The sequence below is a fragment of the Rhinolophus hipposideros genome (assembly GCF_964194185.1).
Source record: "Rhinolophus hipposideros genome assembly, chromosome: 11".
Lineage (NCBI taxonomy): Eukaryota > Metazoa > Chordata > Mammalia > Chiroptera > Rhinolophidae > Rhinolophus > Rhinolophus hipposideros.
In genome coordinates, this window is record NC_138057.1 from 13209396 (window position 1) to 13225872 (window position 16477).

The 16477-nt window shown below is 35.8% G+C and overlaps 1 pseudogene across 1 annotated transcript; it reads left to right on the forward strand.

Moving 5' to 3' along the window:
- Positions 1 to 450: 450 nt before the first annotated feature.
- LOC308504926 (dynein axonemal assembly factor 10-like) lies at positions 451 to 1206 on the forward strand (annotated as a pseudogene). Its single transcript has one exon. The product of its transcript is annotated as a dynein axonemal assembly factor 10-like (transcript).
- Positions 1207 to 16477: the final 15271 nt, after the last annotated feature.

A 16477-nucleotide genomic window follows, 5' to 3' on the forward strand; every position in this document is an offset into this window, starting at 1 on the left:
AGATACCTACTTACCAGAAAGAGAGATTCAGGTGCTACTGTCCATCTTCCCAACTTAGTTCACATGTCACCTCTTCACATTTGTAACTTGACTCTTTGGAAATCTATATGCAAACCTCATCCACTTAAAGTGGAGAGGCCAAGTAATACTTCTTGAATATCCAATTTCTTGAAATCTCACTGAATAAATTATTTTTTCTTAAAAACATAAAGAGAAAAGAAGGTAGTAGTGGCGAATGGTAATATTCGCTAGAATCTGTATTATGTATGAATAATGAGTCAAGTTATGGTTTTCCTCATTAGTTTTGCTTTAAAAAAAATAGGATGTATTATTTTCCATTATTCTGTAAGAATGTATAGTATTGTAAAATGAAAGGTTTATCAAGACACCATCTGTAGTGTTTGTCAGGGCCTGAGTGTGACAGTTGGAGGAGGCGAAATCAGCTGGACCATGTTGGCCTTTGAAAAGCCTCAGATCATCGCCCATATCCAGAAGGGCCTCAACTACAAGGTGTTTAGCGATTGCAAAGGCCAAACCCATTCATGGTGGAACATTTGGTGTAACACCTTTACAGGAGAGATATTCAGCTACTGGATATTTTCCTGGAAACCTTCATGTATGCACAGTCATTTGGAAGCTCCAGAAATCCCAGTATATTCTGTAAAGGGACAAAAAGAAGTTATCAATACTACAGATGGCATAGGTGGGCTAGGAATCAAAGAAGGAGCCTCTGAAGCGGTGACTAGCAGCCGAGATGGAACTGTGAAGGTGTGGGACCCAAGGCAAAACGATGATCCTCTTGCTAATATGGAACCTGTACAAGGAGAAAACAAGCGACTAGCGGACTGTGGCATTTGGCTATTCTTATGAGCAAGAGGAACGTGTTGCTTGTGCTGGCTGTGGCAACAGGGATATCAAGCTGTTTAATATCAGAAATACGTTGTTGCTGTCAGAGACAAACATTACAAATGGGGGAGCTTAGAGTTTGACAGAAAAGATGTTAAGTATGGAGAAGGTGGTAGCTACCTCTCTGGAACAAGGGTTTCATATTCTTGACATGAGGACATAGCATCCAACCAAAGGTTTTGCTTCTGTTTCAGAAAAAAATGCTCATAAGTCTGCTGTATGGCAGGTCCAACACCCACCACAGAACAGGGAGCTCTATCTGACAGCCGGAGTACCGGCAGCCTTCACCTCTGGAAGTAGGAATACCCTATCCAGCAGTCAGAGAAAGATTCTGAGGGAGCAGACCTGGGAGTGGAGGGTTCAGTCAGCCTCCCGCAGAACATCATGTTATCTACCCAGCCCATTTCCAGTCTGGACTGGAGTCCAGATAAAACGGGTCTCTGCATCTGTAGTTTATTTGATCAAATGGTAAGAGTGCCGATTATTACAAAACTCCATGAAATTTGATCTGAAGAGCTTGCAACCTTCCAGCAGAACACTCATAGAATTATGTCTCTGGATCCTCAGACCCTCACGGAACAAAGTTGGATTATACTGATGAACAAAGGCTCCAGACACAACCGTGAGGGGTAGCCTCTCTCTGGGTGTGCAGTGCTCAGTGGTGTGTTCCCGTGACCTGGCTGGTCACTGGTCTGCTGCTGCACATGGGGCACCTCTGTCTCCAGAGGCAGCTCTGCTCCTTTCCCTCCATTTCTACTTAAAAGTTGATACTTGTCTACATTTAAACATATTTTAAATTCAGTCTGCATCCCAAAAGTTCTATATTTTATAACACTTGTGTTGCATTTTGATGTTGAGAGTGTTGTGATAGGGTCTCTTAATTTGGTTTAAAGTTTGCCATAAAACAGTTGTCAATTAACCTTCACAAATACACTTTGAGAGATTTCAGTGTCACTAAGTTTCGGTGTAGAATATTACTTTATAAAATTCCAAAGTGGCTCGGTCAGACCAGATAGGGGTAACTGTTTTCAGAAGTATAACTCGTAAAATGAAAGACTATGATTTATCAAGACTCGTTTCTTACTTTATAAACAATGAATAAATTACTGCTTTTCAAAAAAAAAAAAGAAGAAGAAGAAACTATCTGAATTCTAAAACTAAAGTGGCCATGATACACTGAAACATTAGACTAGGTTATGATGAGTCAGCTTCAGGGAGTGACACTCATTTGCTCGTGAACTTGATAACAGGTCCTGTATGTCTCTGGGGTACAAGGCACCATGCTAAGTAAAGTGGATGGTAGAAAGATGAGCTCCTGACCTCCAATAATTCTGACCAAGACCTGGCACCTGGAGTGGATAAACCTTTAGAACAATGTGTCCACACAGCATATTCCTGCCTGAATTTTCGCATCAGTTCATGTTTACACACAATTTTGCTTATGATTATATCCAGGAAGATTATGGTCAGAAAATTTTCAGTGACAGAATATCATAGTATTAATCCTGTCATCTTAAAAATACATATGGACTAAATGGAAATATGGTATCCTGGATTGCATCCTGGAACAGGAACAAGATATTAGTGGAAAAACTAACAAATCCTGAACAAAGTCCGAAGTTCAGTTAATAGTAAATAATTTCACAGTTTTGACAAATATACCATAGTAATGTTAATATCAGGGAAAATTGAATGAAGAATGCATAGGAATTCTCTATACTATTGTCTTAGTCTGTTCAGGACACTATAACAAAAATACCACAGATGAGAAGGCTTCAAAAACAGAAATGTATTTCTCACAGTTCTGGAGGCTGGGAGTCCAAGATCAAGGTGTCTGCAGATTTGGTGTCTGGTGAGATCCCTTTTCCCAGTTCACAGACAGCTAGCTGTCTTCTTGCTGTGTCCTCACATGGTGGAATGGGTGAAGGAATACTCTAGGGTCCCTTAGTTAAAGAGTAAGTTAAAGAGTTAAAGAGTTAAACCAAGTTAAAGAGCTCTAATTCCATTCACCTAATCATCTCCAAAAGACCCACACACACACACACACACACACAAATACCATCATATTGGGGATTAGGTTCCAACATATGAATTTTGGATGTCACAAACATTCAGTTTACAGCAACTATCTTTGCAACTTCCTCATAAATCTAAAATTATCCAAAAATTAAAAGTATGTTAAAAATAAATATGGAAGAATAAGCAGGAATATCTAAAGTTCCTTAAGAGCTTTCGCTGAGTTGTCTGGCAATCAGCTAGCTGGGACTGGGGGCTACCTTTCTCCTAGAAGGAGAAGCTGGACATGATTTCAACTTCCTCCAAGGTCTCCAATAAATCCTATAAACAATTGGCACTAAAGACTATTTGACAGTCTACCTCAATCTATGTCTCCAGCAGCAAGGCAACTCTCACACTTGCTCTATAAAAATGTACAGTGATTGGATATAAACAAGATGTGGTATTTATACACAATGGAACACTACTCTGTCATAAGAAAAGATGAAATAGTGCCGTTTGTGACAACATGGAGGGATCCTGAGATAATTATGCTAAGCGAAGTAAATCAGACAGAAAAAGTCGAGAACCATATGACTTCACTCATAAGTGGGATATAAAACTGAAAGCAACAAAGGAACAAGACAAAGAAACAAAGAAACAAAAACTCATAGACACACACAACAGTTTAATGGTTACCAGAGAGTAAGGAGGGTTGGGGGATGGTAGATGAGGGTAAAGGGGGTCAAATAAATGGTAATGGAAGGAGAATTGACTCTGGGTGGTGAACACACAATGTGATGTATTATAGAATTGTGCACTCTTGAAATCTATGTAATTTTATTAACCATTGTCATCCAAATAAATTTAATTTTTTTAAAAAAATTTAAATGTACAGTAAAGGAGTTGGGGCCTGCTTCTAGATCCTATCCCCAGGATGTAGCCAGCTATGCCCAGACATACCATTTTGAGAGAAAGGAGACCCAAGCGTTTTCTGATCCTTTCTCCTGTGGATTCCAGTCTGCACCATGTTGGGACAAGCCCATTTCATGAATGACGCTATGGAAATGCCATCATACTTACTTTTGAATTTTCCACTTTGAACATTTCAACTTGCTTCACTAACAGAAAAAGAAAGGTTTGAGTAGGCCTCCTTTTGAAAGTTCAGAATCAAAGGAAGTAGGGGCAATAACTGAATAGAACATAGACTCGAATACAGCAATGCTAAATCTGAAAGTATAGAGCAGTTAGTATTTCAATTCCAAAACCAAACTTTAAATTGTCATTCTAATTTTGATGTATGCAGGATTTGTGCAAACAAGGGTTTTGAGAATATTTAGCTTTGTTTATTCTAAAAGCATTAATTTATATAAACCAAAAATTTCAACTAGTTCTTCATTAATTTTAAATGCCTAGATGTACTTTTTGTAAGCAAATATTATAATTATAGATAGAAAATTTCCATTGATTTGCATGCATAAACTTAGAAGCAAGGGTGAAGTCTCTTTTTTTTTATTAAAGTTTATTGGGGTGATAATAGTTAGTAAATTTACATAGATTTCAGGTGTACAATTCTGTAATACATCATCTATATCTCACATTGTGTGCTCACCACCCAGAGTCAGTTCTCCTTCCATCACCATACGTTTGATTGCTTTGAGTCTCTTTAACTTCAGAAAAATTCAAGCTTTGGAAAATATCTGGAGAAAGTTCCCGCATTCCTCAGACATTAGCCTATACATTTAATAAGAAGCATAGTTTATCTTCACAATTTCAAAGGCAGCTGGAGGTTTTTACACATGAGTATAGACAAGCCTATGCAAGACCTTCTCATATTGTGAACAGGTTTTTAAATAATGTGTGAAAATGCCAAGGTTGTAATCTCCTTAGTACTCTCACATGACAAAATAAGAGAAGAAAAATCAATTCCCACCCTAACACTGAAAGTGTGGTTCTGCAGGGGCATTGTACCAATTGAATGCACAATTTCAAATGTGGGCAACAGACTTCTGGGAAGAATAGATTTACATCCTTTGTGAAAATACAGGGCTCAGTGTTCCTTCAAATAGTTTCACAGGCAAAAATCAGTACATTTCTTTGGAGCAGCGGGGAAGGAAGGAAAAACAGTTTAAGGCAAAGCTCTGCCTGAATCCTTTATTCTCCCCTTGTCCCTACAGCTTTCCACAGACCATATGACCCTCATTTTTTTTAAACCTTACCAAATCCAGGAGTTTTCTCCATTTTCTTGATAATCCCATAACAATACAGTATTTTCAGCCTGCCTCAGATACTTTTCAAAAGGAAGTAGAGGTTCTCTTCCAGTGTGGTAGGACAACTCCACTATAATCTATGTTATCCTCTGATTGCAAGTTAACCTACCTTACAAAATGCAGAAAGCAGCTACCTGAGGACTCTGAGAAGTAAGCAAAAGACAGTGGATTGTGGGGGAAAGTCAGAAGTGGGAGAAGGAAGCCACGTGGTGGTTGAGCAATACTTCTGGTGGCTAAAACTTCAACAGAAACCATATTTCTGGCCAGAGAAATGGAATAAGGGCTTCACAGGTTGGAGAAAGTCGGGGAATTTAAGAGAGGGTACCAATAGAAACTATTCTTATTTTGAAGATGAACGCACACAAGTCTCAGGCTCACCCCTGAAGCTGCATGTGTGAGAGACTCAAGCAGTTTAGCAAAGGCTTTAAAAATGGAACTCAGGGAGCTAAGATTCCAACCACAACTCAAATCACAGAACATGTGAGAGGAGCATGTGCAGAAAAGACCCCAAGCAGCATAGCTCAGAAGTGAGATTGGAAATACCTCCTACAGAAGGTGAAGGCAAACTTGTGATTTGAAAATAAATAGGTTCATAACCTACTAGAACAACCACCATGAAAACAATCAACATTCTCTAGAACAAGGAACATTACCAGGGATAGAGAGGTACATTACAAATAATGAAAGAATCAATTCTCCAAGATGTAACAATCCTAGATATCTGTGCACCTATCCGTGCAGCTTCAAAATACATGAAGCAAAACTGACAGAAGAGAAACAGAAAAAATCCTCAGTTTAATTTGCAGATTTCAGCACTCCTTTTTTAGCAATCAATAAAACAAGTCAACAGAAAATCAGTAAGGATAAAGGACCTGAACAAGATTATCAACTAATTTGATGTCATTGACATTTATAGAACACTCTCAACAATAGCAGAATATACATTATTTTCAAGTCCACATGAAACATTCACCAAAACAGATTATATCTGGTCTATAAAACAAACCTCAACATAGTTAAAAGAATTGAAATCTTAAAGATAGGTTATCTGACAATAATAGAATTAAACTAGAAATCAGTAACAGAAACATATCTGGAAAGTCCCTAAATATATGAAAATCAAACCACCCACTCCGAAATAGCTCATAGGTCAAAAACAAAGTTACAAGGGAAATTAGAAAATATTTCAAATTGAAAGAAAAGTAAAATACAATATCAAAATTTGTGGGATGCAGTTAAAGCAGTACTTCAAGGAAATTTTATAATATTAAATAATTCCACAAAGAAAGAAGAAAGATCTCAAATCAATTATCTAAGATTTCACCGAAAGAACTAGAAAATGACAACAAATTAAATCCGTACACAGAAGGAAATAATAATAATAAAGTAGAAATCAATGAAATTGGAAAGGGAAAATGATAGTAATCAATAAAACCAAAAGCTGGCTTTTAGGGGAAAAAAGAAAAACTCTATTAAACTGATAAACCTCTAGCCAAAAATAAAGACATAAATTACTGATATTAAAACTGAAAGAGGAGACATCACAAAGACCCCTGTAGATGTTAAAAAGAGAAGAATATATTACAAATAGCTTTAAGTGCATAAATTTAACAATTTATATGAAATACACAAATTTAGATGAAATACACAAAAATTCCTTGAAAGGCACGAATTACTAAAGCTTACTAAAAAACATAATCTGAAAAGTCATATATGTATTTAAAAAAGAGAATTCATACTTAAAAACTTTGCAACACAAAATTCTAAGTCAAATGGCTTCACTAATAAAGTATGTTAAGCATTAAAAGAAAAAATAATTACCAATTAGTATTTGGTATTATGTCATAAACACTTCCAGAAATTAGAAGAGCAGGGAACACTTCTCACTTAGTTTATGAGATTAGTATTACACTGATAGCATCGTAACAAAAAAAACCATAGACCAATATCCCTCATGAAAATAAGTGAAAAATATTAAATATTAGCAAATAAATTTAGCAATATATAAAAGGGACAATATATCATGACCAAGTGGGATTTATCCCAGGAAAGGAAGATTGGTTTAACATTTGAAAATCAATTAATATAATTCACCATATCACTAGACTAAAGAATAAAATGAATTCATTATAACCAATGGAATTTTTAAAAAATATCAGCAACGATTATAATAATAACTTATTTCAGAAACCTCCACTATCTACTTTATAGAAAATACCAAATATATGGTCAAACACACATTGAATTGTTTATTTAAACTCTCTTTGGCTTTTGAGGGTAAATGATCAAAGAATGCATCTTAGAGGTTTGCCAAATTCTCTTGTTACTTAACAGTTTTATCTTATTTCTGGTCTCTCTTCCTCTCCATATTGCATTTTCTTTCCCTGCCCTGAAATAGAAAATAGCAAGTGATGGGGCATTTGCATTATTGTGATCACTTCCTGAATTGGACTGTTTGGCACTTTCAGGAGCACCATTCTGTATGCCTGTGTGGCCTTCAACTTAGCAATACTAGTGTCTCTCCAACCTCTAAATGAAGGCACCTCAGAAGCAAGAATTTCACTATGTTCATTGCAGCATTATTTACAATAGCCAAAATATGGAAGCAACCTAGGTGGCCAGAGGTAATCAAAGGGCTAAAAATGAAGTGGTACATATATGCAATGGCTATTACTCAGCCATGAAAAAAGAATGAAATCTTGCCATTTGTGACAGCATGGATGGACCTAGAGGGTATTGTGTTAAGTGAAATAAGTCAGACAGAGAAAGACAAATACCATATGATCTCACTTATATGCGGAAACTGAAAAAATAAAATAAATGAACAAACAAAACAGAAATAAACTCATAGATACAAAGAACAAATTGAGAGTCACCAGAGAGGATGGGAGTTGGGGGTAAAGGGTGAAAATGGGGAAGGGATTAAGAACAAATTGGCAGTTATAAAAATAGTCACTAGGATGTAAAATACAGCACAGGGAATATAGTCGATAATATTGTAACAGCTATGTATGGAGTCAGATGGGTGCCAGACTTATGGGGTGATCACTTCATAAATGGTATATAAGTGTTTAATCACTGTTGTATACCTGAAACTGCTATAATATTTCACGTCAACTGTAAATGGAAAATAAAAAAAAAGTTTCACTCTTCAAGCATTTCCTTTTGGAAAAAAAAAATTAAAATACTTGAGATCGTCTAGATATGTGAGTTGTGTTGTCCTGCCTTGGGCCTGTGAGTTCTGGCGGCATTGGACCTTACTAAAGCTCACTGCCAGATCTGGGTGAGCTGGTATAGTCTGGCTTTGGTGACAGTACCCACACTGGGCAGCCCCATGGGGCTTGGTCAGGTGCCCCAACTATTCAAATTGTGCCGAAGAATATAGAATGTGAAGCACCATCGTTTATTCCTAAGTGTACTTTTCTCGCTTTCATTTTCCTCACAGACCACAACATTCTGCATTTAAAATTAAGAGGATATTTGGAAGTTTTATTTTCAACATGGGCTGTCTTAAATCAGACTTTTTAAAATAAATTTTGGATTTAGGACATCATGTTCTTACAGCTTTTGATTGATAGTCCAAAATTCTTTGAAAAAAAATGAATGTCTATCTCAATGAAATTCATATCCATATTACATATAAACCATTCAGCAGTTTATACAGTCAATAAGCTTTCTATGGAAGCACAACATATGTACACTGGCACCTTCAATTCCAAGGAAAATTTCTTTCCTTTGGAAATTTTATGTATGAGCCTTTGAGATTATGTGAAGCAGCCTTGTTGAATCTGATCTCTCCCAACATACATATTCCCCTCTCCTGACCCTATTCACGTGGAAGTGTTTATTCATACTCTGTCTGCTTTCGGGAAGCCTTTCCCATCATCACTCCTCCTTACACGGAGTCTTGCTATATGTTACTGGAGTATGTTTAATGATGTATTCCCATTAGGTACTAAATTCCATGAGGACAGCAAAAATGTCTGTTTTGTTTACTCTTATTTTCACTATATAGCAGTGTCTGGTATTAAGAAGGGAATCAAAAAATATAATTGGATAAATGAAAAACTGCGCCATTGACACCAAGGAAAGACTGTCCCCAAATTCCATTTATAAGGATGTAAAAACATCAAATAAGATAAAGATATTGTTCACCTCCCTTGAGGGAACACCAATATTTTTCATAAGAAGAATATTTATTTAGAAAAATGATTTCAACCCAAATTATTAAAATTAGGTTATAGAATATTATGTATGCACTCATAAAAATGAAGAAATTAAGTAACTACATATCCATGATGCATTTTTAACTAAAAATGCATAAATTACACAATAGTATATGTAATTTCAATTTTTGTTTGAAAAAAATATAAATGTACACAGATACATAAAATGAGATCTTAGAATTTTTCATTTTTTACTTTAAACATTTTGCATCATAAGGTTTTAAACAATAATTTTTAAGTAAAAAAATAAACTAAAAACCTTTGCTATTCTATTTTAGTTCTGTTAAATGGTAGTATGGCAAGAATTTCAGTATCAGAGATAGTATATACGTCAATAGAATAAAATATCAAATTTTGCTGTAGCGAGACATGTATTTTGCTTTTTTAATTATGGGTAAAAATACACATATAGAAAAGTGTACAAATCATAAATCTTCAGCTTAATAACATCTGAGTGAGAAATCAGACTGTAATTTTCCTTCCTTGCCATGTTAACTCTTCAAACATTCTCCTTCCTCATTATTTCTATCTTCTCCTTATGGGATCTGTATTTCACGTATGTAAGACTTTTTCACTATATCAACATGCCTCTGATGCTTTTTTCCTGTATTTTTTACTTTTTCTTCCTGAGCTTCACTGGTTTCTATTGATTTACCTTCATTAATCGTGTCTTCTCTTGTTTACAGCCTTTTGTTTAAACCATCTATTACTTTTTTATTTCAGTTATTGTATTTCTACAATTTCTATTTACTTCTTTTTTATATATATTCCAATACTTTGGTGATATTTATTCTTCTATTTTGCCCATATTTCCCACTATGTGGAGGACGTATTACTCCAAGTTATTTTACAGTCCTTGTTCTGCTAACTCCAATATCTGAATCACCTGTGAAACTTTTTTTTATCTCATATTTTAGGTTATGGTCCTATATCTTGATATGCCTAGTAATCTTTTATTGAATGTCAGATATTCTCTGAAAACAAAAATATTTTCATGTGTATCTCCTTTCCTCTGAGACTGAACTGAATCAGAACTAGGCAACAACTCCTGTGAGGTTCCATTTACCTCTAGTTTACCTGTGCTCCTAGGTGTAAGCCTCCAAGGATTCATACTTGACATTGGTGGATCCACCAGGGCCCTTCTACCTGGTGGTTCTAAATATTTCCACCTCTGTACCTTGAGGCTGCTGAGATACCTTGCTTTGTTTTTCAGAGGCTTTCTGCTTGGCTTTATGGCCTCCTGTCCTTGAAGCTTCAGAATTCAACAAGTATCCTGAGGAGGACATGAATAGTTCTCAGGCTTTGTTCTCCACCCTCCCTTCTCAGTGGGATCTTAGCCCCCAAAGTCTCCAGTTATATCTCTCAAGCCCCATAAGACCTCACAACTCTGTCGGGTACTTTGTCCTTTAACACAGCCACTCTGCCTCGGAAAACCATGGATTCTCAGCCTCTTGCCCTGTACCCACAAATGAGCAAATGTCCCTAGGACAAATGTCACAGCAGACGTTCAGCTTACCTCTCTACAGTTCCCCTTTCTCCACCATCTTGGCCCCTTAGACCTTTAACAGCTCTCTTACATCCTTAAACAGATTTTGTAAAACTTCAGCTATATGCCTTATCCTCAGTAATAACAATGATCTGCCACAAGCTACTCCACCAAAACTATAAACAGAAATCTCTTGTGGATTTTTTGCACCGTATCTTTTGTTACAAAGACAAAACGTGGCTTTTTAAAAAAATTAAAACAATGAACACAAGATGTATAAGCTAATGAAAAAATAAGATATAAAAGAGATTTCTATCAACAAATTTCCTGTATTGTTCATATGTATTTTTGATTACTAATGTTTTTTTCATTTTTATTTTTATTTCTATTTTTTTAATTTATTGGGGTGACAATTGTTAGTGAAATTACATAGATTTCAGGTGAACAATTCTGTATTACATCATCTATAAATCCCATTGTGTGTTCATCACCCATAGTCAGTTCTCCTTCCATCACCATATATTTGATCTCCCTTACCCTCATCTCCCTCCCCCCACCCCCCTTGCCCTCTGGTAACCACTAAACTATTGTCTGTGTCTATGAGTTTTTGTTTCTCATTTCTTTGCCTTGTTCTTTTGTTGTTTTGATTTATATACCATATATCAGTGAAATCATAGGGTTCTCTGCTTTTTCTGTCTGACTTATTTTGCTTAGTATCATACTCTCAAGATCCATCCATGTTGTCACAAATGTTCCTATATCATCTTTTCTTACCACCAAATAGTATTCCATTGTGTATATGTACCACAACTTCTTTAGCCATTCCTCTATCGAAGGACATTTTGGTTGTTTCCATGTCTTGGCCACCGTAAACAAAGCTGCAATGAACATTGAAGCACACATGTCTTTATGAATAAATGTTTTCAGATTTTTTGGGTAGATACCCAGGAGAGCGATTGCTGGGTCATATGGTAATTCTATTCGTAATTTTTTGAGGAACCTCCACACTGCCTTCCATAATGGCTGCACCAGTCTGCATTCCCACCAACAGTGTATAAGAGTTCCTTTTTCTCCACAGCCTCTCCAACACTTGTTACCATTTGTCTTATAGATGATAGCCATTCAAACTGGGGTGAGGTGATATCTCATTGTGGTTTTCATTTGCATTTCTCTGATGATTAGTGATGTTGAGCATTTTTTCATATGTCTATTTGCCATTTGTATGTCCTCTTTAAAGAAATGTCTCTTCAGGTCCTCTGCCCATTTTTCAATTGGGTTGTTTGTTTTTTTGTTGTTGAGTTTCATGGGTTCATTCTGGATTTTGGATATTAGCCCCTTATCGGAGGCACTGTTTGCAAACATCTTCTCCCATTCAGTTGGTTGCCTCTTTATTTTGTCGATGGTATCTTTTGCTGTGCAGAAGCTTTTAAGCTTTATATAGTCCCATTCATTTATTTTAGCTTTTACTTCCATTGCCTTTGGAGTCAAATTCATAAAATGCTCTTTGAACCCAAGGTCCATAAGTTTAGTACCTATGTTTTCTTCTATGCAGTTTATTGTGTCAGGTCTTATACTTAAATCTTTGATCCATTTTGAATTAATTTTGGTACATGGTGACAGATACCAGTCCAGTTTCATTCTTTTGTATGTGGCTATCCAATTCTGCCAGCACCATTTATTGAAGACGCTGTCTTTTCTCCATTGTATGTTTTTAGCTTCTTTGTCAAAAATTATCTGTCCATATTTATGTGGTTTTATTTTGGGGCTCTCATTCTATTCCATTGGTCTATGTGTCTGTTTTTCCGCCAATACCAAGCTGTTTTGATTATTGTAGTCCTGTAGTACAAGTTAAAGTCAGGGAGTGTGATACCTCCAGTATTGTTCTTTTTTTTAATATCGCTTTGGCTATCCGGGGTCTTTTGTGATTCCAAACAAATCTGATGATTTTTTTGTTCTATTTCTTTAAAAAATGCCATTGGGATTTTGATGGGGATTGCATTAAATATGTATATTGCTTTGGGTTACATGTCCATTTTAACTATGTTGATTCTTCCAATCCATGAACTTGGAATGTCTTTCCATTTCTTTGTGTCTTCTTCAATTTCTTTCAAAAATATCTTATAGTTTTCAAAATATAGATCCTTCACATCCTTGGTTAAGTTTGTTCCTAGGTACTTTATTCTTATTGCTGCAATTGCAAAAGGAATTGTTTTTTGTATTTCTTTTTCTGAGATTTCATTGTTAGTATATAGGAATGCAATGGACTTTTGTATGTTGATTTTGTAGCCAGCAACTTTACTGTATTCGTTGATTGTTTCTAACAGCTTTTGCGTGGAGTCTTTAGGGTTTTCTATATATAGCATCATGTCATCTGCAAAGAGTGATAATTTAACTTCTTCATTCCCAATTTGGATGTCTTTTATTTCTTTCTCTTGCCTGATTGCTCTGGCAAGGACTTCCAACACTATGTTGAAAAGCAGAAGTGATAGGGGACAGCCCGTCGTGTTCCTGAACGTAGAGAAAAGGGCTTCAGTTTTTCACCAGTAATTATGATATTAGCTGAGGGCTTGTCATAGAAGGGCTTTATTGTGTTAAAATATTTTCCTTCTATACCTATTTTATTAAGTGTTTTAATCATAAACAGTTGTTATATCTTGGCAAATGCTTTTTCTGCATCAGTTGATATAATCATATGATTTTTGTCCTTTACTTTGTTTATGTGATGTATCACATTGATGGATTTGAGGACGTTGAGCCACCTTGTGCCCCTGGGATGAACCCCACTTGGTCGTGATGAATAATCTTTCTGATACATTGTTGTATTCGATTTGCTAGAATTTTGTTTAGGATTTTTGCATCTGTATTCATCAGAGATATTGGTCTGTCGTTTTCTTTTTTTGTGTTGTCCTTAGCAGGTTTTGGTATCAGGGTAATGTTGGCCTCATAAAAGAAGTTAGGGAGTAGTGTCTCTTTTTCAATTTTTTGGAAGAGTTTGAGCAGGATTGGTATTAGATCCTCTTTGAAGGTTTGGTAGAATTCACTAGTGAAGCCATCTGGTTCAGGACTTATGCTTTTGGAAAGGTTTTGGATGACTCATTCAATTTCGTTATTGGTGATCGGACTGTTTAAATTTTCCAGTTCTTCATGTTTCAGCCTGGGAAGGCTATATGTTTCTCAGAACTTGTCCATTTCTTCTAGGTTATTGAATTTGGTGGCATATAGTCCTTCATAGTATTCTTGGATGATCCTCTGTATTTCTGTGGTGTCCGTGATAACTTCCCCTTTTTCGTTTCTGATTTTGTTAATTAGTGTCTTCTCTCTTTTTATCGTAGTGAGTCTAGCCAAGGGTTTGTCAATTTTGTTAATCTTTTCAAAGAACCAGCTCTTTGTCACATTAATATTTTCTATTGTCTTTTTGTTCTCTATTTCATTTAGTTCTGCTCTGATTTTTGTTATTTCCTTTCTTCTGCTGACCTTGGGTTTCGCTTGTTCTTCTTTTTCTAGTTCTTTAATGTGTAACATGAGGTTATTTATTTGGGATCTTTCTTGTTTCTTGAGATAGGCCTGTAATGCAATAAATTTCCCTCTTAAAACTGCTTTCACGGCATCCCAAAAATTTTGGTGGGATGTATTTTCATTGTTATTTGTTTCTATGTATCTTTTGAACTCTCTTCTAAGGTCTTTTTTGACCCAGTCGTTCTTTAAAAGTATGTTGTTTAATCTCCATGTATTTGTGTTTTTTCCTGCTTTCTTTTTGCAATTGATATCCAATTTCAAAGCCTTGTGATCAGAGGATATGCTTCGTATGATTTCAGTCTTCTTAAATTCGCTGAAGTTAGTTTTATTTCTCAATATATGGTCGTACTTGAGAATGTTCCATGTACACTAGAAAAAAATGTATAGTCTGATGTTTTAGGATGAAGTGCTCTATAAATGTCAATTATGTCCATTTCATGTAATGTGTCATTTAGGGCTACTATTTCATTATTTATTTTCTGTTTGGATGATCTGTCCATAGCTGTCAATGAGGTATTTAGGTCCCCTAGTACAATTGTGTTTTGGTCAATTTCTCCCTTTAGGTCTGTTAGTAGTTGCTTGGTATATTTTGGTGCTCCCTGATTGGGGGCATAAATATTGATGACTGTTACGTCTTCTTGTTGTATAGTCCGCTTTACCATTATGAAATGTCCATCTTTGTGTCTTGTTATCTTTTTCACCCTGAAGTCTGTTTCCTCTGATATCATTATGGCTACACCTGATTTTCTCTGGGTACCATTTGCTCTGAGTGTCACTTTCCACACTTTCATGTTGAGTCTATGCTTGTTTTTTAGCTGATGTGTCTCTTGGAGACAGCATATGGTTGGATTTAGTTTTTTGATCCAATCTATTCTGTGCCTTTTTATTGGTGAGTTCAGTCCATTTACATTTAGGGTGATTATTGATATGTGAGTATTTCCTGTCTTCTATCTTTAGTTTTCTGGTAAGGCTGTGTCTCCATTGTTTCTTTGCCTTTTTGTTTTTGTGTATTATTTCTGTGTGGTGGTATTCTATGAAGTTTCCCTCTGTTTCTTTTTTTATTACAATATATATTTCAGTTCTGGATGTTTTTGTCTTTATCCTTAAGTTTATGTAAAAGAAGGTTTGATATTTAGAGTATTCCATTTTCTTCAGCATTGTCTTCTCCATTCCCATATTCCAGTTCAGGCCTTTCCTCTCTCCCTTTTAATGTTTTGGTTGCTACAAATTGTCCCTGTTGATGGTGGTCGAATAGCCTCCTTTAGTATTTCCTGTAGTGCAGGTCATGTATTAGAAAATTGCCTCAGCTTCTGTATGTCTGGAAAGGTCTTTATTCTTCCTTCATATCTAAAGGATATATTTGCTGGATATATTATTCTTGGCTCACAATTTCTCTCTTTCAATAGTTTGAATATTTGGTTCCACTCCCTCCTGGCTTGTAGAGTTTCTGCTGAAAAATCTGATGATAATCTAATGGGCTTTCCTTTGTAGTTTACCGTCTTCTTTTCCTGGCTGCCTTGAGGATTCTTTCTTTGTCGTTGATTTTAGACAGCTTCAATACAATGTGCCTTGGAGAAGGCCTGTTGGGATTGAGGTAATTAGGTATTCTATTGGCTTCTTGTATTCAAGGATCCAGGTCTGTCCACAAGTTTGGGAAGTTCTCATCAACAATTTGTTTGAATATATTCTCTGTTCCCTTCTCTCTTTCTTCTCCTTCTGGTATGCCCGTTATTCTTATATTGTTCTTTCTGATAGAGTCAGAAAGTTCTTGTAGAGTTCTTTCATTTCTTTTAAGTCTCAAGTCTCTTTCTTCTTCCATCTGTGTAATTTCCAGATTTCTGTCTTCGATGTCACTGATTCTTTCCTCCATCTGGTCAACTCTACTACCGAAGCTGGTAATTTCATTCTTTATTTCTTCTATTGAGTTCTTAATCTCCAGAAATTCTATTTGGTTCTTTTTTAAAATTTCAATCTCTTTCATAAAATGCTCATGGTGTTCTTTGATTGTGTTTCTGAGTTCATTAAACTGCCTTTCTGTGTTTTCTTGCATCTCGTTGAGTTTTTTTCAGAACTGCAAT